The following is a 27,796-nucleotide window of genomic DNA, read 5'->3' as shown; positions in this document are numbered from 1 at the left end:
GCAGGTGGGTTATAGGTATTAAAGTGAATTTACCAATCCAGCTCTTTCTTTTACAGAATGCCATTGCAGTTACCATTGAGTTGATCCATCCTGAGCATGTCCTAAATGTGATAAAAGAATGACCTAGGGATTCACTGCTGTGTTTTGCAATAGGACTCTTGCTTGGTATTTTTATTTCAGGTGTATACTGGGCTATCCTCCTTGTAAACTTAGAAATAGCCTTCTCAGTGTGAAAAGACTGACATTTGGACCACTGGGCTCTGTAAACAGTATTTTTGCTGTTGCAATTCCTAGTCACTTTGCTGTTATATTTCTTACCTGTGCTGGGGAAGGTGGGAAAGTCTGTGCAGCTCATAAACTCACAAAGGGTACAAAAAGATGCCCACATTTAGTACCAATAATTTCCATACTGTCCTTTTTTGAACAACCCTTCAAAGTAAGATCTAATGCTCATGCCTTTTTTTGAAAATGAAATAAGGACCAGGGTCCAGAATCTGGCTTATGAGTCTATAACTAGACATACCAGAACAGTATTTAAGAATTGTCCTTTTTATTTCATGGACAGCTTTCTGAAAGTTAGAGTTATACTTTTTTTTCAGTTTTTCTTTCATTTGGTTAATGTAGGGAGCTCTGAAATCGCATGTCTTCTCTGTGGTTCATATAAGGAAGTGTCCTCCCTTGCTGTGAGGTCCTTAATAAGATCAAAATGCATCTGATAGTCCCGCTTTCATATGCCTCTCAAGAAAATCTCTGTGGAGGTGCTGCAGATTCTTTAGAAAACTAGCTGTTTCTTTGGAAACATGAGCAATCTGCATATCCTGTGACTTCATCATATTATGCTTAGTCATTTGTGGATGCATGCTTCTGGCCCAAAGCAGTAAGTTTACTTAGGTGGGTTTGCAAAATAAATCATTGCACAGTTTTTCTGACCACATGTACTTATAAACAATGAGATCCAGAAAAGTAGTCTTATGGTAATCATGAAGCCTAGTAAATAAAAAAAAAAAAAAAAATTTGCATGTCCAGTGTGTACAAAAAACTCTTCAGAACGTTCACTGACAGTTCCCAAACAATAAAAACATTGTCAGTGCATCTAAGGTAACATCGGGTAAAGCACCAGAACTCTTTGTTGTCTGTTATAAAGTCATACCCTAGTTCTATTACTAGGTTTTGAATAAGAAACACATAGATGTAAAAGCAATGCTCATTATAATCATCTCAATGCCATTGCAGCTTTCATTTAGCATTTTACTATTACCCCCGCTGATGTCTGTTGAGTCCTGCCATTGACTGATCTGTTGACCCATACATTCTCTGTGGAGGAGAGCTCTATGACCTATTTCATCTCCTGGAATGACAGTTAATAAAACCAGAAGTAGAAGCCATCATCTGCATGTCAGATATCTGGGTCCTTCCATAACCCCCTTGCATCAGTGGCTTGTGTATTCTGCTGTTAATATTCACAGGGGTAGGGCGCACATGCACACAGCAGTACATGCCTATATTTGCCGATACTGCACTCACACCACTGCACAATTCTGAAATTAACAGACCTGTGGCTACAAATGATGCTCTTACTCTCCTGTAGATGGCCCTGGTACAGTTAGCCAAACTGCCTCCTTCTCCTAGAATAGGCAGGCCAGTGTCAGCTACTCATTCCATTCTCTTAAACTTACCCTCCCCCCAGCACCTGTGTACCTATTTGATAAAGTGGCATTTAAATCACAGTCAGGAATTTATCTCTCTACACCATATGTCTGAGCTCATTTGTTTAACATTGTATAGAAAACAAGGACTGATTCCTCCATATTAGTTAATATGCAATGGAATCCAGTAAAGGGAGATGAACTATATTATTCATACATTGTTCTGAAGAAACAAGATTTAGAAACTTGAAGAACTACTGTTTAAATGGGATCAATAAGGGTATATGACAGAAGCTTTGCAGTTAATGACTACGAAGAGAGAGAAAGAGACAGAGGGTGAGTGAGAAGAAGGCAGATAAATTGAGTCCAGAGATATGATTCTCACATTACTTTACCATATCAGATTTCTTTCTGCAGTGATTTCCAGTGCTTGCTTTTGGTATAATAAATGTAGTGATGTAATGCCATTGTATTTGCCCCATGGTATAACAACATGTCATTGAGTGTCACATGTAACCTTCCAGTGACACTATAACAACTCCATAAGGGGTGTCACAGGAGACCCACAATAAATATTTTGATACCACACTGATGGTCATGTAGTAGTTTTGTTCTCATCATGCACTTGGAAAGGAAAGGCTGCACTTTTCCTCAGTGAGCATAATGTAGCAATCAGAATGATTGCCTTAAGGCTGTTTGTAGTTATTCTATCAATTTTTAAATTTATTATGCATTTACATAATCAACTATAGAATTATGTTACAGATAATCATGAAAGATTCTAAACCCTGATCTTCATACACTTAGATCATCATTCTATAATTTAATGAAACTCAAACAAGACTCAACGTACAGCAAGTACATGAAGCATTCAAGACACCTTTAAAACATAAACTTCATCAGGTATTTGGTTGTCAGTGTCCTTCTGTAAACGAGTCACCTAAGGTCACTCTGTAGAGAGTGGTCAATTCAGAAAAAGAAATCAATCACTAGAAGAAGTTCACTCAGCTGACATAGCTTCCTATGCAACCAAAGAAGTATGAACATTACATTTTAGGGACTCATAATGCCATGGTTGGTAAGATGTACTCAGTGGTGCAATGGTCTCCTCAGTGCTCCACAGTCATGGACGCGGTATTCATAAGTTCATAAGCTCATAGGTGTGTACTAGGCTAATGACCACTAGAGTCTTTTCAATCCTAGCCATGTATCCCAAATCTCTGACAAGTTCTGTTACCGCTGATAAGTGTAAGTAGGAGCTTGTGGTGTGACAAAGGGAAATACTGCCAGCACAGTAATCTGGAATTTTGTAAATAATTATGTGTCATTTGTGAATATCAACATGATTCATATAAGATGCTTGTGTTAGAAATGTGTTAGAACTATATGTCATGTATATATCAAACTAGGTTTGTACAGACGTGTGCTGAAAAAGATTTTTGCAAAGTGCTTGAAATGTATCCATAGTGTGCCCTACTGGAATATAACAGAAATGTACATACACTATTGTAGCTCTTTAAATGTATGTATTTTAACAGTGGAAACTGGACCACAGGAAGTTAACTTCAATCCAGCAACACTTCAGAAAAATAGCTGAAATTAAATAACTTTATGGCTACACAATAAAAGATTATATATTTCAGTTTCCAGGCAGCAAGGAGACACAGATTTCTGAAAGTTAGAGTTATACTTCTTTTCAGTTTTTCTTTCATTTGGTTAATGTAGGGAGTTCTGAAATCGCATGTCTTCTTTGTGGTTCATATAAGGAAGTGTCCTCCCTTGCTGTGAGGTCCTTAATAAGATCAAAATACATCTGATAGTCCCGCTTTCATATCCCTCTCAAGAAAATCTCTGTGGAGGTGCTGTAGATTCTTTAGAAAACTAGCTGTTTCTTTGGAAACACCAGCAATCTAATCTGCATATCCTGTGACTTCATCATATTATGCTTAGTCTTTTGTGGATGCATGCTTCTGGCCCAAAGCAGTAAGCTTACTAGGTGGGTTTGCAAAATAAACCATTGCACAGTTTTTCTGACCGCTTATACTTATAAACAGTGAGATCCAGAAAAGTAGCCTTATGGTAATCATGAAGCCTAGTAAATTAAAAAAAAAAAAAAAACATTTGCATGTCCACTGTGTACAAAAAACTCTTCAGAACTTTCACTGACTCTTCCCAAACAATAAAAACATTGTCAGTGCATCTAAGGTAACATTGGGTAAAGCACCAGAACTCTGAGTTTTAGACTGTTTCACTCTCCTGCTTAGTTAAAGCTGCATTAGCTAGGCTAGGGGCCATAGCTGCTTCCATTACAGTACCACATTTCTGTTTGTAAGTACTGCTGTTAAATCAAAAAAAAAAGAAAGAAATTGCTGTTCAGCACCAAATGCAGGAAGTCAGAAATCAGGGTGATCTGATCTGGGAGGGCTATGGTTTCCTTCATCATGATATCTCTTACGGCTACTAGACAGTACTTGTGGGACAGCATGGTGTAGTGTGCTTCTGCATTGGTTTTATTTATTTATTTTACATTTGTTGACCGGGAGTATCTGACTGAGATAATGCCCTTTTTCAGTGGAGGCCCATGGAGAACAGCTCCAGATTGTCACCAAAATCAAATCTAGAGTAACAGGAACAGATTTAGCTTTCCTCAAAAATCATGACTATCCAAAACAAAGGAGTTAGCTCTGCATGCCAAAGGTTTCATGTGATATTCCAGAAAAATCATCTCTGTTTCAATTATGCCACCTTCGCCTGTTACCACCAGCCTGTGATTCTTTGTTTTCATTTAGTATATATATTTAGCTTTCCATAGGTAAAGCTTATATTGAAAAGCTGATCTGATGGAAGTCCAGTTGTTGGATGAAAGGGTTTATCATTAATAAAACTAAGTTATTCTGGTGTCCAAGTCTGCTTAGTTTATTTCTTCAGTGTTTTTATAGAAGAAGAATCAGTACCTGAAGGTTTAGACTCCTCTTACTGCTATTTATAATTTTACATTTAACAGTTTCTATTCTCAGTTATTCTCAAATAACAAGGATGTAAAGGCAGTTATCTATGTTCATGGTGGGGACAATGCTCTCCTCATACCTCAGCTGTGGTTTATAATCTCTGAGTATCAAAGATATAGTACATCAAACTCTAAAACAAAATGTTTTCTTATACATGTGCTGAGTTATAGAAGTATTTTGTTTCTCTTGCAGACCACCAGCATCTCTTTGGAAGTGACATATTTATTCTGTGTCAAGTTTTCTGTTGTGCAAACCAGTGGCCTAACTCTGCTGTGTTCACAAGGTAGCAGGCAAGTTCTGTTATAGAAGCCATATACACTGTACAAAAATGCCTTTTTCAGCAAATGTTAGTCACAGATATGGAATAGCATCATAGTTGTTTTTAAGTCTGGTTAATTTTTAAGCAACAGCTCTTCTGCCTTATATAAGCACTTATTTAGCACTGATTACATTGGCAGATGTTTAGGTTTCCCTGTGCAGTAGTATAGCTGTATGACATGGGCCCCTGACTATGTTAGCAGATGTTAGGTTTCCTTGTGCAGTAGTATAGCTGTATGACATGGGCCCCTGACTACATTAGCAGATGTTAGGTTTCCTTGTGCAGTAGTATAGCTGTATGACATGGGCCCCTGATTATGTTATCAGCTGTTAGGTTTCCTTGTGCAGTAGTATAGCTGTATGACATGGGTCCCTGACTAAGTTAGCAGATGTTAGGTTTCCTTGTGCAGTAGTATAGCTGTATGACATGGGCCCCTGACTACATTAGCAGATGTTAGGTTTCCTTGTGCAGTAGTATGGCATGGGCCCCTGACTATGTTAGCAGATGTTAGGTTTCCTTGTGCAGTAGTATAGCTGTATGGCATGGGCCCCTGACTACATTAGCAGATGTTAGGTTTCCTTGTGCGGTAGTGTAGCTGTATGACATGGGCCCTTGACTATATTAGCAGATGTTAGGTTTCCTAGTGCAGTAATATAGCTGTATGACATGGGCTCCTGACTATGTTAGCAGATGTTAGGTTTCCTTGTGCAGTAGTATAGCTGTATGACATGGGCCCCTGACTATGTTAGCAGATGTTAGGTTTCCTTGTGCAGTAGTATAGCTGTATGACATGGGCCCCTGACTACGTTAGCAGATGGTAGGTTTCCTTGTGCAGTAGTATAGCTGTATGATATGGGCCCCTGACTATATTAGCAGATGTTAGGTTTCCTTGGGCAGTAGTGTAGCTGTATGACATGGTCCCCTGATTAGTTAGCAGATGTTAGGCTTCCTTGTGCAGTAGTATAGCTAGCTGCATGACAAGGGCCCCTCTTTAAATTCAGGAGGCCAAACTTATGACACTTGGAACAGTAGAACTTTGTGTGCTAATGTAGACTAAGGTGCAGCAATCTCAAAGTTAATATACATACACACACACACACACACACACACACACACACACACACATGTATATATATATATATATATATATATATATATATATATATATATATATATATATATATATATATATATATATATATATATATATATATATATATATATATATATATATATATATATATATGTTCCTTATTTAAATATCAGCATGTGAAATGCTGAGTGCTGGCATGGCAGAAAAAAGAAAAAAAGACCTAAAATCAAGAAGAGCAAATTTTGAATATAACTCTTCTCCTTTATCCTTTATTTTTGTAGGGCAGCAAGCTCTCCACACCCATGAACTTACATGTATAAACTATGAGATCATCACACTTCAAAAAAATGGAATATTCTAAGAATGCTCATCTCAGACTTGATTCATTTTTTTGGCCCTGTAGTCTGTGTGCAAATCCCAGCATTTCAAAAGATTACCTATATGGCTCTTTCCACATAAATATATCTATCTATATATATATATATATATATATATATATATATATATATATATATATATATATATATAAAACTAAGGGATGGGTGTGCCTCCACATTGAGGGTGCAGGTGTGCACAAAGCCTTCCTACAAAAACAACTAAAGTACACAATAGTGGCTTTTGGAATTTGCTGGGTTTTATTTTTTGTTTGTTTTGCTTTTTTGAATCTCAGTTTCTTATTCAAAGTGCTGGGACGTACGGCATCATATCTTGCAGTTCTGATACTGAGCTGTATTTGAGTGTTTGGCAAGTGTTTTTGGCATACTAATCCTTATCATTTCTTCCCATCATACCTCCCAACCAATTAGTGAAAGAAATCTGGGCAAAGCCTAAAATAATTTGGGGACAAAGGCCCAAAAATAGGGACAAGTTTTAAATATTGCTGTTATAACCTTAGGAAGTTGCTAAAATAACAGGACTTGTGTTAGCATGCATTTTATGAAGGATATGAAGTCCAGAACTCAAATGTATGCCATCATTTATTGACTTCAATGCTAAGTAATTTGTCAGAAAACCACAAATTTTATGAGGAACAGGCCAAAAATATGAGGCAAAATTCTGGGCATACTGTCAAAACCTCGATAGTTGACAGGTATGCTTCCCATCCTTTTAGTAAGTGGTAAAACTAGTCATTAACTAAACTTGATTTGGATAATGATTTACCAAACGTATACTGTTGTTCAGAATTTTTTCTTGTTAGAGTACAGATGACATCTTTGGCCCTGATAGTGTTATTCTTTCCTAGGATACAGCATTACAACGGTATGCACTTTGAAGTTATCATTCTCATGAATGTACTACTAAACTGTAACTAACATTTTTATCAGCTTTGAACTTGTCTTAATATCATTAATCCTTTTCTACTTTAACAAATAGGATTAATCAGAGGCTATTGGCCTACTAAATTTCCTTTACATGCTGTTGTAAATGGGGGCAGTTGGCATGTGGTTTTGATGTATGATTCAAACAGCTTTGTGCTCTTCTTGCTACTGGGTGTACTGTGATCTTTGCAGAAAGAAGCATGACTCTCAATATCAAGTCATACTGTCATCTGGAAATATATCAGCTTTTCCTAGTCTAAAGGCAGTGATTTTTTTTATTATTCCCATTTATTTGTACTTAGTTGTATGAACTGATGTATCCATTACTTTACTAGCACTCCCCAGACTGCCCATCTTCTCCTGGAAACTTCCTCACTTTCTAACACTTGCATGCTCTCTCCACCTCTAAAAACTGCATTTTCTTGTCAAGCTCTAATATCTCCCCATATTTTTTGTATATGTCTTGGAGCTTTTCTCCCCGGGCCTTTACTGAAAATAGAAATATATACAGTTAGCCTAGCACGGTCAACAAATGTAAAATAAATAAAAATAAATAAATAAATTGGTGCCTCACTCCTGTGTATTATACTATAACAAATTAACTAGCTAATTAATTGAAATAACTTGTAAAAGCTGTTGTTTTACTTCCTCATCTTTTATATTTATTTATTTATTTATTTGCAGTTTGATTACCGGGGAAGTCCACTGGGCCGAATTGACCCATTTTCAGTGGAGACCCGGGGAGAAAAGCTCCAAGATGCATTATACAATTTAGATACAACTGATAGTTAATATTAAAGATACTATTATGAAGAATAGTTACTCATAAATGCATTCAATATCATTCATAGTCAACAAATTCATTAAGCTTGAAGGTAGGGATCATACAGTTTCATATGTGTTAGGTGTGGAAACAGTTTATATACAAACCTTTTAAGAAAATGTAAATATGCTTTACATACACACATCAACATTAGAATGCTATTTACAATATTTACAAGGTTGGGCTGTGTGAGGGTAGCTGTAGGAGTTGTTGAGAGCTTAGAGAGAAGCTATAGAAATTGTTGAGAGCTTAGATAGGCTCATAGGAATATAACTATGAGAGTTGTAGAGCTTGGGAACCAGAGAGAGTATCTCTTCTTATCATCTTTTTATAAACATATTGTAATCCTTAAATTTTGTTTTCCTCCAACCTCCACCCTTCTTTTGGAGAAACTATCACCTTTTTAACTATAACCACCTGACAAGGCATATACTCTAATGAAACATTATAAAATTTGTGATACCCACTATGCTCACAGCCAACAAAAAGATAACATTAGAATTATGCCGTCACCAGCCAAATGTTGTCAAGCAATAGTATTTTATAAAGCGTTTAATAAAATATTATTGCTTGGCAACATTTGGCTGGTGACTGTATTATTCTAACATTATCTTTATGTTGGTTATTGGTATTGTTTGGTTGTTGAGTAACATTTTTACCACTATCTTGAATGCTCACCACATTCCCAAGAAACTGACATAATACACTTATAAATATTATCAATATTATCCTGTTGTATAACTGACCAGTACTTTCTCTCAAGCCTTCCTAATTTTTTTCCTATATCCCCACCTTGAGCTGTCAATACATGTGTATATGTTTGCAAATTATTAACCTTCACCACTCTTCTCTCCAGCTTATCAGGCCCTTCCAGCCTTTAGCCATAGGACTCCTTATTCATTCTCACAGACTATCTAACCTAAAGAGTATGAACTGATACTCTATGACTCCCTTCTCATACTATCTTTCCCATTCCTCTATACAATGCCATACATGTTTAAGTGCCTGACTCTCTTAAAATATCTGCAGACTATTGCCTCCTTCTCTTCACATTACCAACATTTCCCCTCCTACACCTTCCAGCATCTCTGCAACTGAAGCGGAGTGATGAAATGGTAACCATTTTAAATGTTGTCTACTAGGAATACCAAGTCCCAGAATGTGGAAACTGAATCTGAATTACTGAAAATTTGGACTTATATATAATAAATCATTTCTCAGACTATTACCTTTCTTGGAGATATGGTGATATTGGAATTGGTATATATCAGAGATATCAGAACTGAAATAACAACCCTTACTAGCGGGCCTTAACAGCCAATTTCAGTTGCATGAATTGCAGCAATTTTCATGCCTTCGGGCCATGGCTTTCCATCCCTTCCACCCAAATTACACATTTCCACCTGTACTCCTCTTCCTCAACTCTGTATACAAGATCACTTGCCTTATTCAACCCCCTTCTCCTGTATCTCATCCATGTATTATCACATTAGGATTATTCCATATGCTCATTAATCTAAATTTTTATTTTTTATTTATTTTACATTTGTTGACCGGGCTAGTCTAACTGGATACATGTCCATTTTCAGTAGAGGCCCAGGGAGAAAAGCTCCAGGAAAACATACAAAATTAATAGAGGATATGACAGAAACAATGTAAACAGCAGTAATTGTTACATAAAAACATTATACCAAAAATTGATTAAATTTTGTTTTTTTAACAGAAGATGAACTACTCTTAGTAAATATAGCATAATCAAAATATTTTAAGGGTAGTATACTAAAGAAGGTATAATATACTTGTAAACATTGAATTTATATGCAAAACCTAGTATATAGAAGCATTATAGGAAGGTTGTAGTAGATGTAGGTTGAAAATTAGAGTCAAGAAAAAAATGTTAGTCAGGGTTGGTACAGGAGCATAACCAGTGGTTATTGAGAAATAGTTTTAGATTTCTTTCAAAAAGTGGGAGTGAGGTCTGAGATGTGAGGTCAGGCAGTAGTTGATTCCATACTATTCTGACAGAGTTAGAGAACAAGGAGTCACCTGCTGAGTTTTTTGATTTGGTAGTATTAATCAACATTTTGTTTGAGGAGCATAGATTCTTGAGATTATTATAAGGTGTAATGAGGCTAGAGAGTATTGGAGTATTGCTGGGTTGATACAGGGTCTTATGGGTTATAGTAAGTTGGTGGAATTGAAGCTGGTTAAGAAATTCTAACCAGTCTAGTTGTTTTAGATTCAGACAGTGATGAATTCTGAAAGGAGAGCCTGTAGCAAATCTGGCAATATTATTATAGGATATAGCTAGTTTGTTAAGGTTATTTTTAGAGAAGTTGGTTTATATAGGAAAGGCATAGAGTAGGGTTGAGATTAGGTGAGTTCTAGCTATAGCAGTCCTAGCTACTGGTGTAAGAAAGGGTTTGATTCTGTAGAGGGATCCTAGTTTTCTGTTAAATAATCTTATTGTGGTATTTATGTGATTATCAAAGTTGAGATAATTGTCAATTGTAATTCCTAAGAGTTTAGTAGTTGGGTCTGGAGAAATAAGAGTACCATTATTGGATGCGAGAGTGAAATGTAGAGGGGCGGACTTTTGGGTTGGTGTGAAGAGTAATAGATTAGTTTTTCTGGGGTATAGTAGGAGGCAGCGGTTAGAGAACCAATGTTCTACGGTATTGAAGGCTTTTTGTGTAAGATACTGAAGTTCGGCCTGGGAAGTGGCTGAACAGATTATAGTAGAGTCATCTGCATATTGAATGCAAGTGGAGAGTGGAATGGCTGAATGGAGTTCGTTGATATAAATGGAAAACAAGAGAGGGCCTAATATGGAGCCCTGTGGAACACCTAGTGAGATAGAAAGGTGATTAGATAGTTTATTTTGCCAGAGTACAGCCTGCTGTCGGTTTTCAAGGTAAGATATGAACCAGTTCATAGATAGAGGGTCAAGTGAAAGGGACCTCAGTATATGTAGAAGGAGTTGGTGATTAACCATATCAAAAGCTTTAGATAAATCAACAAAGACAGCAGAGGAAAGAATATTTTTTTTACGGTTTTCGTTGATACAGTTTGTGAAGGATAGCAGGGCAGTAGTGGTACTGTGGAAAGGTCTGAATCCGTGTTGACAGTTAGCAAGTAGGTTGTGATGGAGAAGGTGGTTAAGTAGTTGTTTGTGGATGCACATTTCCACCATTTTTGCAAGTGGGGACAGTAGAGCTATGGGATGAAAGTTGGAAAAGTCATTGGAGTTCCCACCTTTATGTAGTGGGATGATATGAGAAATTTTCCAGATAGATGGGATAGTACCTTCCTTTATGGTTCTATTTATCAGTATGGAGATGGGATAAGCTATAGCTTTAGCTCCTTTTTGCAGGAATTCAGCTGGGAGTTTATCACCTGTGGGGGTAGTTGGTTTTAGCTTTTGGAGAAAGGAGCAGATATAGGATGTGGGCACTGGTTCTAAATGAAATAATGGGGGTGGTTTGGTAGTGGGAGTTGGCAGATTGGAAGTATCGGGGGATAGATGGCTAGCAAGAGTTTGGATAGTGTTAGTGAAGAAAGAATTGAAGGCATTAGCTGTTTGTGTTAGATTGTCAGGGTTAGAACCTAGAGGGTTGGGGGTAATAGTTTCACCTGGGTAAAGAAGTTTGTTAATACTAGTCCAAACTTTTTGTGGTTCCTTGAGGGAGGATTGTTGTAGTTGGAGATAGTAGTTCTTTTTATCTAGTAGGATGGCTTTTTTGTATTATTTCTATGTTGTCTAAAGGTTTGGTGATCTATAGGAATTTTAGTAGTATGCCATTTTGCCCAGGATTTGTTTCTGCAAAGGATTAGTTGCCTAGTATTGTTAGAGAGCCATGGAGCAGGTTTAGCTTTATTTCTAGTAGAACGTGTTGGGGCGTGATGGTCCAGGATTGTTAAGAATGTGGAATTAAAGTATTCAACTGCTTTATTTATAGGGAGGGATTTTAATGGTGACCAATTACACTGTTTACGTTCTGTTTGGAACAGCTCAGAGTTAAAATGCATTTTGGTGCATACTGTTCTGAAAATGTTATGGAAAGTTGGGTTGGTTTTATGTCTGATTATATATATATATATTAGCGAATGGTCACTTAGGTCGTCTGGGAGAGTTCCTGTTGTGTAAGTTTGGTGAGGACTATTAGTGAGTATCCAATTCAAGGTACTTTCTTTATTGTTAAGTCTATTAATTTTGGTGGGGGAGTTTATAGCTTGTGAGAAGCCATAAAGGTTAATATGGTTGGTAGGGTTTGTACTGCTACATGAATTCCAATCTATATTAAAGTCTCCTAGGACTATGGTTTCTTGTGGGAGATTAGAAGAAAGCCAATTTAGGATGCATTCAAGTATGCAGATGTTATTTCCTGGGGGAAGATATGCGCAGATCATGGTTATGGCTTTATGTGTGTTAAGCTGGAATTTGGAGATAATTATTTCGGCACTGTTGTCTAAAGATAGGTTAATATTTACAGTGCTGAGTTGTATTTTTGCTTTATAGAGAATTGCTACTCCTCCTCCTTTTTTGGATGTGCGGTCTAGTCGAATGATGCTATATCCTGGAGGGGTGATTTCATTGTCTTTTATTGTGGGTTTTAGCCATGTTTCTGATAAGCAAAGGATGTCAAATTGGTGGACATCTAGAAGGGCATGAACTTGAGTGATTTTATTGCAGATACTGCGTATATTAAGATGAGCAATAGAGTGAATTAGAAGGTTTGATAGGAAGTAGGGTGCTAGTTTTGTATTGGTTACTGTTTGCAGTGGATGGGATGGAGTTTGGGCTAGGGTTAAGATGAATGTCCCCGTCTATTAAGGAGTGGAGGAATATAAAGTGCTTAGGTTGGAGAGGCTTACAATAGTAATCAAATATTTTTTAGTTTTTAGGTCGCTATATTTGATGTGTACTAGTCTGTGATATTTAACTAGTAGGTAGCTGGGTTTGCAAATGAAATTTAGGAAGTTTGGAGATATGGTTAATGTTGGTGTTAAAGTGTGTTTGGAAGGGATGAGGAGGGTATAGTAAAGAGGTTGTTCATAGGAGGTTAAGAGATAGGTTGTGGTTAGAGCAGGTAGGAGTGAGACCAGTATTAATAGTTGTAATTGGTATGGCATGGTTGAGTTGGACTTAATATTGATAGTGAGGTGTGAGTTTAAAGTTGAGGTAGATTTTATAGGCATATTAGGAGGTGTGCCAGTAGGTGGTATTTATTACTCAGGTGGATGAGGGGTAAGGTATCAGTGGGTGTGTTGTGAGAAAATGAGGTTGGGTGAGGTAATGATGTGATTTGTGTGATTGGAGTAGGTGTAATGGGGGTGTGTCTATAGAGGAATAAATCTAAGACCATTGGGGGTGGGTGGAAATTGGGGCAGGGTAGGGGAGCGGAGTGAGCCCGAAGGGCGAACGGAACGGGTAGAGACAAGAGAGTGGACTTTCAAGGAAGACAAACTGTTAAGTGGGTGAATTCTTCAGGTAAGTCTGAAAGTGAGAGAATGTAGAAGTAAGTTGTGAGGCTAGTAAGAGGAAAGTAAGGATTTCAATGGAGTAGAATGTGGTTAAAGAAACCCTAGGACAAGGGTGAGAAGGTAAAAGAGTGAGTTAGTGAAAAGCATAAGCTAAAAAAATGGGATAGGGAGGTATAGTAAAGAAATAGGTGTAGGAATTGATATGCAAAAAGCTTATGGTAAGGTGCCACCTAGTGGCTAGTCACTTAATTGCAGCAAATGCTTCATTTACAAGAGTAGCAGGCTACAGGAGAGAGGGAGTTAGGCTACTAATTAAAAGAGAGTGAGTAGGCTGGATATAAGGGTTTGCTTAAAAAGTAAAGAGATAAATGGGGTGGTTGTTGGCTGCTGGCTCACCTACGTGGGATACTTGCCTAACCTAGCAGAGTCATTAAACATTAAAATTAGCACAAAGTTCTAGTAGCTGTTGCAGCACATACTTTCACTGTCTTATAACAAGTTGGTCTCTCAGGGAGCTGGTAGGTAAATTTCTAGTTCGGACTATTTTTCAGAGGCGTCCAGGAGGGTGAATTCTGGTGATTTAGTACAGGGATCCACTGGGTCACAAGGCTGGTAAATGAAGGAGGAGAGAAAAAGGTAGTGAGGCAGACAGTACTAGAATTCAAAAGCAAAGAAAAGAGTCTTTTCACACACAGTTACATGTAATTGCCACATTAAGCATCCAAAATCCTCTATTTGTATTGAAACGCCTAAAGAGTACAGTATAAATCAGGTACAACTATGACTCTAAGAACTCTGCAAAAATACATACAGGTAGCTAGGATGGAAAGAGCTACATAAGTTTATTCTTTAAAAATAAGTACACTAACAGTAGCAATTAAATTAATATTGTATCAACAACAACCTTTCAGGACTAGGACACAATGTTGTTAGAGTTACGTCATCCAAGAATAGTAACAATACTTGACCTAAGTAATCGGGTAGTACTGCAATGTTCCTTGCTTAGACACATATAATCATGCAGAATAACAGTGGAAACTCCTTTTGTAGCTATAAATGTAAGCTGCTATACATAGGAACTAGCAGAGACCACTTTTAGTAGGGGCCTAAATATATAGTGCAGGCTTTTAACATGTTTTGAGTGTAGGGAAAGGAAGACATACATTCAGTGAAGTAATTATTAAGTAACGGGGAATTAGAGCTAACTAATAGCAAGAGCAACTTCGGCACCTAAAATAATTAATTAATAGTACAAGGCAGATAGGCCACTAAAAACAGCCCCCATGGACACAGCGTTTACTGTGTTTAAGCATGAAAGGAACATCCAATCAATTTTGAAGTGATTATAGGGATAAAACATAAAAAACCCTGTTTATATCTATAGACCATTTAGAAGGCTACTCCAGGCTGAGTAAAATTAATAATTACAAGTAGAATTAGAAAAAAAATTGTGGTAGAATGGATTCTACATGAGTAAGTATGTATTTACAATATTAGTCATTTAAACCGCTTATGGCAGATCCACGTGCACAAAGCTATCTATGTTTAAGTGCATATAAATCTCTAAGCAATGTTTCATAGGTTATCAAAAATGCCTATTGAATAAACACCCTTTTCGTGTTATTGTACAAACAATGTTGAAGCGAGCATGAGTATTTAGCTATTTATCATTGATTAACAGAGCAATATTCAGTTAAACACACTATATGTGTCTAAGACAGTTTAAAGAAACAGGGTTAACTGTATTAAAACGAGGGTGAATATCAGGTTAGAAATACATTGATTAGCATAGCGCTATTCAGCTAAACAGCCTATTTGTCTCTGAAGAGCATTTAAAAAGTAACAGGGCAAAACAAGTAAATTAACAGATAGCTATTCACTCCCTATTTGTCTCAGAAGAGTATTTAAAGTACCAGGGCAATAAACAAGTAAATTAACAGATCGCTATTCATTTAATCACCCTATTTGTATCTAAGGAAGTTTGAAAGTAACAGGGCTAGCTGTGTTGAAGCGAGCATGAATGTCAGGTTATATTTCATTGTTTAGCAGAGAGCTATGCAGCTAAACTCCATATTTGTCTCAAAAGAGCATTTAAAAGGTTCCAAGGGCAATAAACAAGTAAATATGCCTGACATCTACATCCTTCTACATTCTACAAGTCCCAAATTCTCTTCAACCTAACACTTTCCCACTATTAAACTTTCCCCTATTCACCTTCATGGCATTGCTGCTCTCCTAAAATAAATGCTGATACCACTGCCAGCAGATACATTTGACAACCAGGCATTCCCTGTCCACCTCCTCTTTTCCTCGGGTTTAATCATTCTGTTGTTGTCCTACTCCCCTTATTATTCTGTACATACCTATCATAACTCACCTGTAACTTCTGAACCCACTTTGTAACTTCCTCTTGTAGGAGATGAATAAACAGGTGCAGTAACCATGGCAGTACCATAATCTATACCACATTTATTCATCCCACCTAAATATTAGATTCTTTAAAACATCAACTCAACAAGTCATTAACTTGGGCCAACAACTCACTATACTTTTTCTGTACTATCTGAGCTACGGACCTCCATGCTTTTATAGCCAGCTATGTAACCACCCCATTCACTTCCTGTAAACTCCTCTTTTATTTTACCCAGCCCAGTTCCATTTCTTACTTTAACAATCTTATTATAATTACATTCTAGTCCTGAATTTATTCTAAATATATTTTAAATATCCCATAGACCCAAGATCCACAACACTAGATCCAGCCTATATTTTGCCAACATGTAATCATCTAGAAACAGCCTAAAGATTTTCTACTTACATGGTACACTTTGCAAACCCTCTTATACATTTTGTCTAGAACTCCTATCACTAAAACAAATATACCAGGGAAAAGGGGCATCTTTTCCTTGTACTCCCTACCTTTACATCTTATTAGTTCTAAGTTTACTAACAACTTCATCTCAGGGGAGTCATAGAGTGCTTTGATCCATCCCCTAAACTTTGGCTGCACACATATCTCTTCCAACATTCTAAATAGAAATCCCTACTATGCCAAAGGCCTTACCAATGTCAAAAGAAACAAACAAACAAAAAAAAAAACAGTCACAGCCTGGCCTCAACTTTCTTGTATCTCTTGTAAAATAAATTTCCTCAGTTGCCACAGACAATTTTTTGCTTTCCTCTTGTTAACAAACCCTGCTCTCTCTGTCTTATCTGTATTAGTCTAGAGAGGAATCTTTCTATCCTCTTAGTAAAGATCATAGCTAAAATGTTGGCATCTGAGTTAATAAGAGAGACAGGTCTATAACCTCCTAGTTTGAGCTTTTCCTGTTGCCTCGGGTCCTAGTAAAAGTTGGCTGTAGTGGCTTTTCCAGTATTACATCATTTTATGTTTTACATATTGTCTTAGGTACTAGTTTTTCCCATTTCTAAATAGCAGTCCCCAGACTGCCCATCTTCTCCTGGAAACTTCCTCACTTTCTAACACCTGCATGATCTCTCTACCTCTAAAACTGTATTTTCTTGTCAAGCTCTAACCTCCTTTCTCTCCCCAGATTTTACCTTCAACACTGCATTGAAGTACCTTTCACTCTTCCTGTCTCATCTTTGCTTGATCCCCTACCCTGATATATTATGTTTAAGAATCTCCACATTGTCTCCACATTGTCTTCTTGATACCTTCCTTGGCATATTTCACAACGTTATCCTCTCCCCTAAGTCCTTCTATAATCTGCCTCTATTTTCTCTTAAGTGGCTTCCATGACAAAACCCTTCCCAACTTCTCCTCATATACCCATTATAAAAATATCTTATCTACTACTCCTTTGTTTACTATTGTAGTTTTACTCGCCAATATTTGAGTCTTTAAATTTCTTTCCCTAACAAGTACTTCCAACCACCCTCAGCCTTCTTTTTTCTCATCCATCTCCTTCTATATTCTCTTCAGTTGAGATTCCAGCTGCCTCATCTTGGTACTCTCCTGTCTTCCCAAAAATCCATCAGATGATAAAACTTGCCTTTTTCAGGCATACTTACCAGAATTCCACCAAAGCCTCACTTACTTATTTCCAGTAATGGGTTCAGTCTTTCACCTTCTACAGCATCTGTTCACCTTCTAGTCTCTTCATCATTCCATAACCAGGGTTTCCACCTTCACCATCTTTCTACCCATCCATCTTCTTTCATCTTAACCTGCAGCCTCACTAAGCTATGACCTGACAGATTCCTGGCCCCAGTTTTGACTTCTTTATCACACAGATTATTTACCCACCAAACATAAGCAATTAAGATCTACTTTCCTGTTTCGCCTTCCCTCTGGAAGAAGTATATTGCCTCTTTCCCTCATGCATCCTCCTCCATATATCCACCCAGTCCTCATAATTCTGCCATCCCTTCAGTACTTTCTGTGCTTTCCTGTTCTTCTTCATCCTTCTATATGTTCCATCTCACAGGGAATACATAATCATAGTGAAATGTCCTCCAATGATTTCAAACTCATTTCCCCATGTGGTTCTGTACCACACAGTGTAAAATCCCTTTTTGATTTGGGGCAGTCTTCATTACATAATTAACTATTACTAATCTTCTATGACTCCCCAAAACACTATAACCCCACTATTACATATCCCCCAACTGAATCCTCCTTGATGTTACAAACATTTGTTCTTAAAATGTTTTTTCTTACTAAAATCACCACTCTCAGTTTCTTTACAACTTTCACTGTACTACATTCAGCAGTAAACCATAGTCTTCACCATCTTCTATGATCCTCTTTGCTTAAGTTTTGTTTCTTGAAGCAAAATTACATCTTTATTTTCTCTTTGTAATCAGTAATTATCATTTCTGTTTCAATGGATGTCCTATTCCACATGTACTCCATGTAAGTGCAGTTAGCAGTCTCTCCCATATACTCCATCTTTTCTATCCAGACGCTACTCCATTTGAAGTCTCTTTATCAAGCTCCTTTTCCTGGGCTGAAGTTATCCAGACTTATTGATCTTATACCACCCAAATAACTGTATACATCTGACAAAATTAGTTTAGCTTTCAGTCTAAAATGACAAGTGTACTGATGTCATTATCTTCTACCGCACTTTGTAATTATATTTTTGTCCCCAATACTATATTATCACTTCAACAGAGATAACTTTGTATAAATAAATAAGTAAAAAAAAAAACAGTTTCTGATTCAGTAGTACTATATCAACAAAGCGTCATGCATATATATCACTTATAGCTGACGATTTATGCACATAACAATGTAATTAAGTCAGGCCTATACTGAACTTACTTAACTAAAAACATTACACCTCTGATCAAGTGGTTAGGTTCAGTATGCCTGAGGTCTTGTTGCATCCACACAGCTATAAATTTGACAAAAATCAGTCAAGCAGATATTCCAGCTGCATATCAACGTATACAATACATGATCAGCTTGTAGACTTGGTTCAAAAGGAACACAAGGCTTCCCATTGATTCATGGCTTAGTAAACAGTCCACATTTCTTCAATAAGCTATTGAATGCATATATTGTATCAAATTCTAGAATACACATGTCACATTACTGTTTCAGATGTGGATTAAGCTGCAATTACATAAACTTTTAAAACCTCATTATGTAACCCACCGGAAACTATATTGCATTGAACAGAGAAAGCCTTATGATTTTTAGTAAAATTACTACATATGCAACTTTCCCCTATATCTTACACCATTTATTAAGTTCACTGCACATTGCGAGGATACCCAAGCTATTCATGTATGCACATCATTAATATAATAAATATTTTGTAACAGTCTGGTCAGTACAAATACATTAAACTTGCAGACTTGGGATGTAGTTTATATTCTTATAATGTGGATGATCTCACTTTGCAAAAGATGCATGCAAAAAGAGAAGTGTATACCTATGTTGTGAATTCAACTTTTACGCAGCCATAATGCCAAGCATACCATTCATGTAAGCCTGAGAAGTTCAGTTATGGATTCATAGGTTCTAAGGAGGTTACTAGGATAATGGCCCTAGAGCCCTTACAAGCCTGGTCAGTGAGTGAAATTTGCAGATGTAAAGGTCTATGATAGTTAATACCAATTTCCTCTATCCAGGAGGGATGTGGGCAACACCACAGGAGTGAATTTGTGACCATCCATCCATCCATTCACTGATCTAGGTTGCATTTGAAGAGGATCAGGGAGAGGTGCTGTTTCACATGAAGTGAAAGCTTGCTCCAGAGAAGTGGCAGTCTCTGAAAGATGTATCTGTCTCTCCAACATGACCTGTTTTTGTCAGAGGCTAGATTTAGATCCTTGCAGCAGGTGACCCTCCTTCAGCTGATTTACATTATCTCTTTCAAAGCTATCTAATTTCTGCTCTCACCTGAGATCTTTGACCCTACACTGGTAGTCATAACAACACTATGCATCAGTGCACATACAAACATGTTTGCCTGCACCTGACAGCAGATATGCCTACTCTGAAACTGACTTTCTCAAAATATTCAAAAGACAACATTATACATATTCATTACATTGATTAATAACGATTGCCTGTTCTTCGTCTTGAAACTGACTTTCTAATAAAGCATCAGGAAGGCTAGAGTCTGGCTAGAGACCAGATTACATTAAACTGTAACTGCAGGCTTAATATAACTAAAGAGCTCTCTTATAAGAAACACATTTACTATAAAACAGATTGCAAATCAGAGAGCTAACGTGTATTTGTCCTGCATAATTAATATATGGCATGTTGCTGATTTTCTGGCCTTACCTAGTATTGATTATCCTTGAGATGCATGACACTAATCAGGTGTCAGAGCAACAAAATTTAGCCATGCATGGGGGGGCTATGTTTGTATGAACCTAACAATTTATATATTTCTACATAAATACAATAAGGCTAGGTTCTTGGTAGGAAACTATTTAAAATGCATTTGCAGGCTTAATATAATAGGTATAGAACTTTCATATCAACATGGCCAGTCTTGCAGGTAACCTGACCGCAAACCAGATTGGTGAAGTGAATTATTCCTGCATACCTCATATAGCAAATTGCTTACCTTTATTTATTTATTTTTATTTATTTGCAGTTGGTTTACCAGGATGGTCCATTGGGCCAAGTAGAACCCATTTCAACGGAGTCTGGGGGAGAAAAGCTCCATACAGACAATATTAAAATCAAATATAAATACAAAATTCTACATATTTTTTTTAAAAAATTTTTTATTTATTGTATTTTATTTATTTATTTCAGGTTAACTAACAAGCAAATAAACACTGTTAAGCAGTACACATAATAATGTTTTGACATATATTTAGTAAAATAAATACTTCCACCAGTGACATACTGGACATGATCATGCTGTTTAACTTATGTGTATTTACAACTTTAGTATAATACCTGAGATGTACACCTATTATAAATAGTCTGTTTAATAAACTGACTGCCAGTGTACTAAAGTGCATTATCCCTACATACCTTGTTAGCAAAAGTAAATTGCTAACCATCCAGATATTAACAGATTTACACATAAACATGTTATAAAACATTTTGCAACAACACACTATTTAATGGCAAAGAAAACAAGCTATTTACCTTTAACAGTATGAAACAGTGCACATAGACTTGTGTTATCAGTTTCATAGGGAAGCATTTGGTAATTACTCTTTAGACTATTACAAACCTAGCCAAAATACCCTATTCAAAAGTTCCCACCAGCCTCAAGGAGAGCAAGACAAGATATACTAGGTAAGAATTTGAGGCTGCCCATCCAATTATCCAGGTTTACCCTGAAGGTGGCAAGGGTGCTACCCTGTTTGACGTGTAGAGGAAGTTTGCTCCAGAGGCAAGGAATCAATAAACATACTAAATTATGTCCAAACCGAATGCAGTTTATAAATTACTTGCCAAAGTTGACTGCCCAATAATGATAGATTAAACTTCATTCTCACTCTGTGGACTCTTCTATTTAACAGTTCATATCACTGGGTGCATTGGCTGCAGGCAGTAGTTTTCTAGGAAAGTAAGAAATCAGGTTATGACTAGAATGATTTTTGTTTTTCCAGTCAATCTTGTAGTTCATCTCCTCGTTTGATTCTCCATCAGTTTTCTCATACAGCTTCCCCTGATATGGTAATTCCAGTGTCTGAGAAGCCTGAGATCACATTTTATTCTCCTGTTTTTTTGCTGTTTTTTTCTTGTAGATAATACACTTCAGATGACAGCAATGACAGTATCTCTTTCTGGCTGCCACACTACCTGTATCTTGGCTATTGTGGTTTCCATAATTTTAAACATTTCTCTATCACATCTCTGTCCATGAATGAGTCCAAAGGGTTAGTTTCCCCAGAATCTCCATCTCCCATGATATTAGTCCCCATGACTCCAAATAACAGAAACAACACCACAATTATTCACTAGAGCTTAGAGAATATAGATACTTCATTCCTCAGTGCTTGGCTTCTGGTCACAATCCTAAAAGAAATGTATTTTTAGAACCTCAAAACAAAGAATACCTGTATTTCAAAAGTGTCCATAATTTGAGTTTTTTTCTCCAATTATTTTTTGCTTTGTCCATTGCTCTGAAGTTAATTGTTAAGAGGTGTGGAGGTCAAGTTTATTTTTTCTTTTCATCAATAACCTGTCAATCTGTCTTCCCCTACTAAATATCATGACATACACAGATAAAGCATATTTCTAGAATCTAACCTCCAAAATAACAGTCTTGAAGTTTTGAGTACAGAACAATGTCATATTTCTGTGGAGGTAGCCAATAGGGGAAGGACTGCTAGTTAACTGCATTGTCAGTCCATGTATTATATGGGAATGCATAAAAGACCCACAAGAAAACCCCTCGTTCAAGTTAGGCAACAGAAATAATTAGGAATAATTCTCAATCAGCATTTAACTTTCCTCCACAGAATGAATAAGTTGTCAACTAAAATTTTCATACATGTTCACAAGCATATTAGAAAGCTAGAAAGGCAACTGATATAAGTATGCTAATCATGGAATTAGGGTAAATACTTCAAAAGTAAGGTAATATTAGGAATGCTGGCTCCAAAACTTAGGAACTTTCATCATAATGTAAAATAGACTTTGTGGAGGGAAAGATTCATCAACCAAAGGATTTCCTACCTATGGAACAAATTTTCCTTGCATGTTAAATTGTAAAACATCTTCGCTTCCTTCGAGATAATTCTTGTTGATAGGATGGGCTCATATAAATTTTCCTAGGGATTAATATGGCAGTACTACTTAGGGTGCATGGCTAAGCTGTATATAGTTTTAAAACCTTCCACCTAATGTTATACTGTCAAACTGTTGATTATCTGTAGTTGCTTTTAAGTCCACACAGAACACTATACACTTATAGACAGCTGAAAAAAACGTCACTTTATATAATTATCAAATTTCATGTAAGACCATAATCTTCCCTTGAGCAAGTCGAGCTGGCAGCCTGTTTCAGCTAAGGTCTCTTTGTACCTAAATAACATTACCTACAAAGTAAGCTTTGTCAAATATTTGTATTCTATTTCCTTCTTAAGTCAATTTAGCAAGCTAACCCTGTACAGAGGCCTAGATTGAGCCACACCACTTGCAAGAAAGTAAGTATTTTACAAAAAAGCACCCATAAGCTAAAATGAGGGTCCTCCCGATTCTAGAAACGCAGACAACTACACAAACTTTAGAGAAGAAACATGCATCTAAAGGAAGAATGCAAATGTGCTTGCAGTTTTGACCATGGCTGAGTACATAGTGACTCCATCTCCAGCACAGCCTTATACACTCAGGCTGGTCTTTATACACAACTTGTGTAGTATGCAGCATGCTACTGTATTAAATGTAAATGCAAGCAGCTTATATATTACTTATTCTAGGGCAATGGCATAAAGGAATGGGAAAGGGGATATGTAAATAGCCAAGCAATGCCATGAAAATGAAGAGGTGAAGACTAATAACTGCATAGTAAGATGTAAATAAGTATCTGCAAAAGCAGGTCAACAGTGAAAACGCAAAAGTAGCTGCATCTGCATTTGAATACAAAGACAAAAAGCATACCAAACCTGTGGCATTGCATCTAGTTCAAATGTTAGGAACAGCAGCTGTAGCACAGAATCACTTGATGTCTACAAGAGCTACTAATTTCCATCCTGGGTTGCAATGCTGCAACAGGCAGCACGACTGAAAATGGTGCCATCAGAAGCTAAAATGCCATCAGCAGCTGATGGAATGATTCCAAGTGGTTAGAGATTTTATGTGGTTATTGGCTAACAGGTATGGTCCACCAATCAGATGTGGAGGTATGCATGGACTTCCTGTATCAGTGGGTACTAAGATATGTGCAGATCTTACTATCCTAGTTACAGTGAACATTAAAAACAAACAAGGGGCATACTGGGTACATAACAGGTGTTAGCCTGAAAAACACTAAAGATGTCCCTTATTTATTTCATTCAAATCACTACAGTATGATGAGGATAAATGAGGGTAAGAAAATAGAAAAAGAGTAATGATATATATTTAGAGGAGTTTTTCAAGCAGAGATATTAAATAACCTTGCAGAGTAGATGTACTGATGATGAGAGAGGTTTAGGGTAGAGATACGTATCAAAAGTGTAAAGGATAATGAGATATAATAAATTTATATTGGGACCTCAGGTGTGTATGGAGAGTTTTTGAACTTAATGGATGGTGGGTTGAAGGATAGTAAGTGTTTACCTGGGGGATGAGATGGTTTATGGACTTCTAATAGGTTTTGATTGTTAGACCTTAATACTCTATTTGGTAGGTGCATTTTGAAGGCAGAAGACAGGTGTATATAAGTGAGATGATTAGGTAGTTCAAGCCCAGTTAGGGGTTGAGAGAGGAACAGTGGTGGGTGGAGGACCTGTGTCCATTTTAAATTTTTTTTTTTTTATTATAGCAGGAGGAAAGCTGCTTTTTTAGAGAGGACTGAAGATTGGTCAGTAGTGGAGCTCCATAGAGAAGGGAGGGGATGAGGAAAGAGGAAGCAAGCGTGATTTTGGAGGAGTTTCTTCTTCAAATGGATAAGCATATCTGTCTCCGTAACATTAGGGAAGACAGCCAGTACCAGTTATGATGTTGCTTGCCATTCCAAAGTATTGGGAACTACAGATTGTACAACTGTGGTAATAAGTACCCCTACCTTGTGTCCATGAACAATAGTAAACCAATAAGTAAGGTTAAAATTCCATTAAATGCCCACTAGTGTGCAAAGGAAAGTAGCTGACAACTAGTGTGCCTGTATAGTCCCTGGTAAGGTGTGTGCTTCTCTTATGTGGTGCACAATCGATCTATTTCATTAATTCTTGCACAAAGAAAGTCCAAGGGGCTATCTAGAAGGTAGATACAGCTGCACTGCTAGTCCCATGTATCTACAGCTGCACATAATGTGTACTCTTGTCTCAGCCCATTTAAATCCCTATTGTGTTTTATGGGATGCAGAATAACCCTTGGAGCCTGGTCAACGTTTTCTGGAATTCATAAATTCCAATGCCTTGGATCAACTTATCCACATCCCCACCAGGGGCAGCAATATCCTAGACCTAGTCATTACCAGCATGGGCAACCAGTGCTCCACACCAGAGGTCAATTCCTCATTGGTCAGATCCGACAACAAGCTAATCACCCTAGACATCCACATCCCTCCCCCACCCCCCATTAGGGAAACCACTGTAAAAAATTTCTGCAAAGCCAACTTTACGCTTCTTAAGACAGAAGTGGCAAACTTCACGACACCCATGCTGATGGACAATAGAGGTATGACTGCTGAATCCTACACAAATGCACTTTATAAGCACTTACACGAGTGCATGGATTGTGTAATCCCTAACAGAACCAATATGCTATCCTCCAAAAAAAGGAAGCCAATCTGGTTGTCCCCTGCCATAAACAAACTCTACAACAGAAGAAAGAAACTGTTGCAAAAAAGAGTAAAATCCCATGATTGGAGGAACTCCCTGTTTAGCCTCAGTAAGAAGCTGAGATCCCTCATAAAATCCTCCAATGCTAGTTACAAAAACAAAATTGCCACTGATTCTAAAGACAACCACAAAGCATTCTATAGCTATGTCAAGAACGCCATGGCAATACTCAGACCTGCTCTGAGTTACAGCACAATGACACTAAATATACAGAACCAACTGATATTGCCAACATCCTGGCACATAGGTTCAGTGCTAACTTTACCCCCCTCTCATCTCCTAAAGGGCCCATCTCTATACCAGAAGAATGCAAAGTTCCTGTAATCACAGCTGCACAGGTAAAAAAAACACTCTCCAAAGCCAAGATCACAGCATCCATGGGACCTGACAACATCCCAGGCTGTGTTCTACATGAACTACAGAACAAACTGGCACCCCACCTAAGTACCATGTTCAATCATAGCCTCACCTCAGACTATGTGCCCACTGAATGGTGCACAGTGACAGTTATCCCACTCCACAAATGGGGAGCCACCACGGACCCCGGAAACTACTGCCTCATTAGTCTGATGAGCCTGTTCTGCAAGGCTATGGAACGTATCATCATGGAACTTATAAACAATGACATTGATAATCTCCAAACTCTGGACTCCACCCAATTCGGGTTTGTAAAAGACAGATCATGTCTGCTAAACCTGACAGACTTCTTTGAAGCGATCACCAAAGCCATAGATGAGGGTAAGGTGGTTCACACAGCCTATCTAGATCTCGCCAAGGCTTTCAATGCCATCCCCCACTCTGGAATTATAGATAAACTCACTAAACTAGGTATAAATACCTATGTCACAAGATGGGTTGCCAACTGTCTCACTGACAGAACCCACACTGTGAAAGTAGCAGACTCCAAATCCAACTTCAGACCAGTGACAAGTGGAGTACCACAGGGTTCAGTCCTGGGTCCTCTCCTGTTTGGTATCGACTTCTCTGAAGTACAGGCTAACACAGAAGGTCTTTGGCTAATGAAGTTCACAGATGACTGCAAACTAGGAGCCATAATCAAAACTCCAAAAGATGTGGACATCCTACAAAAGGGCCTCACTGAGACAGATGCCTGGTGTCAAAGCCATGGCCTCAAGCTCAATGCCAAAAAGTGCATTGTCATCCCTTTTGGTAAAAGCTCTGTACCCATGAACTACCACATTGGCGGTAGTTTACTTAACACCAAAAGTGTGATAAGAGACCTTGGGACACAGGTGGACAGTAGTCCCTCCTTTGATAATCACATTGCCACAGTAGTCAGGAAATCTTTCTACATGGCACACCTCATCACAAAAGGTTTCTCATCCAGGAAAAAAGAGGTCATTGTTCGCCTCTACTCATCACTCATTAGACCCATTATAGAGTACAACGCCCCTTTTGGTATGTACCTCACAAGACATCTACAACTGGAAAGGCCACAGAAATACCTCACAAAGAGGATTACAGGCCTCAAACAGATGCCCTACGCAGACTGTCTCAAAAAACTGAAACTTTACTCCATCACATATCACCTACTCAGAGGCGATCTCTGCCTAACACACAAAGCTATGTCATACCCAGAGCTTTTTGACATGCTCCACTTAAAGAAATCCCAATCCCTCTGAACTACACGCTCTAGGGACCTAAACTTTGACACCACAATAAACAGAACATGCTGGAGGGGATAGATTCCTGTCCCAGAGACTTCCCATACTCTGGAACAAACTATCTATCTATATCAAATAAAGCTCCTCATTAGCACTCTTCAAGAAAAATCTTGATGATTGGATGGGAGATAGGAAATTCACCCCGGGGATCACTTCTGTGGCTCTGCTCGCAGTGGCACAGGAAAATAATTTTCTTGGGTGGCGAAAGCCAGGGTACCTTTTGGCTAGGCTTAAATAGGTCCTATGGCAAATAGCCTAGTACCTACCTATTAACCTATGAACCTATGATATTGCCAATGAGGAACTCACACAGTATAGTCAAAATGCAATGCAGCAATGTTCATGCATAAACTAGAAACATTGTAGTTTGATTGTTCAACCCTCTGAAACTAGAAATACTGCAGTGTGACTGTTCAGCCTGCTGAAAATTCAGGTCTGCTGCCTAGACCCATCTGCCGGTAGTACATTATGGCTTT

The sequence above is a fragment of the Protopterus annectens genome, chromosome 1.part0 (genome assembly GCF_019279795.1).
Source record: "Protopterus annectens isolate FY-2018-M chromosome 1.part0, PAN1.0, whole genome shotgun sequence".
In the NCBI taxonomy this organism is placed as follows: Eukaryota; Metazoa; Chordata; order Ceratodontiformes; family Protopteridae; genus Protopterus; species Protopterus annectens.
Note: the sequence above shows the minus strand (reverse complement) of the source record.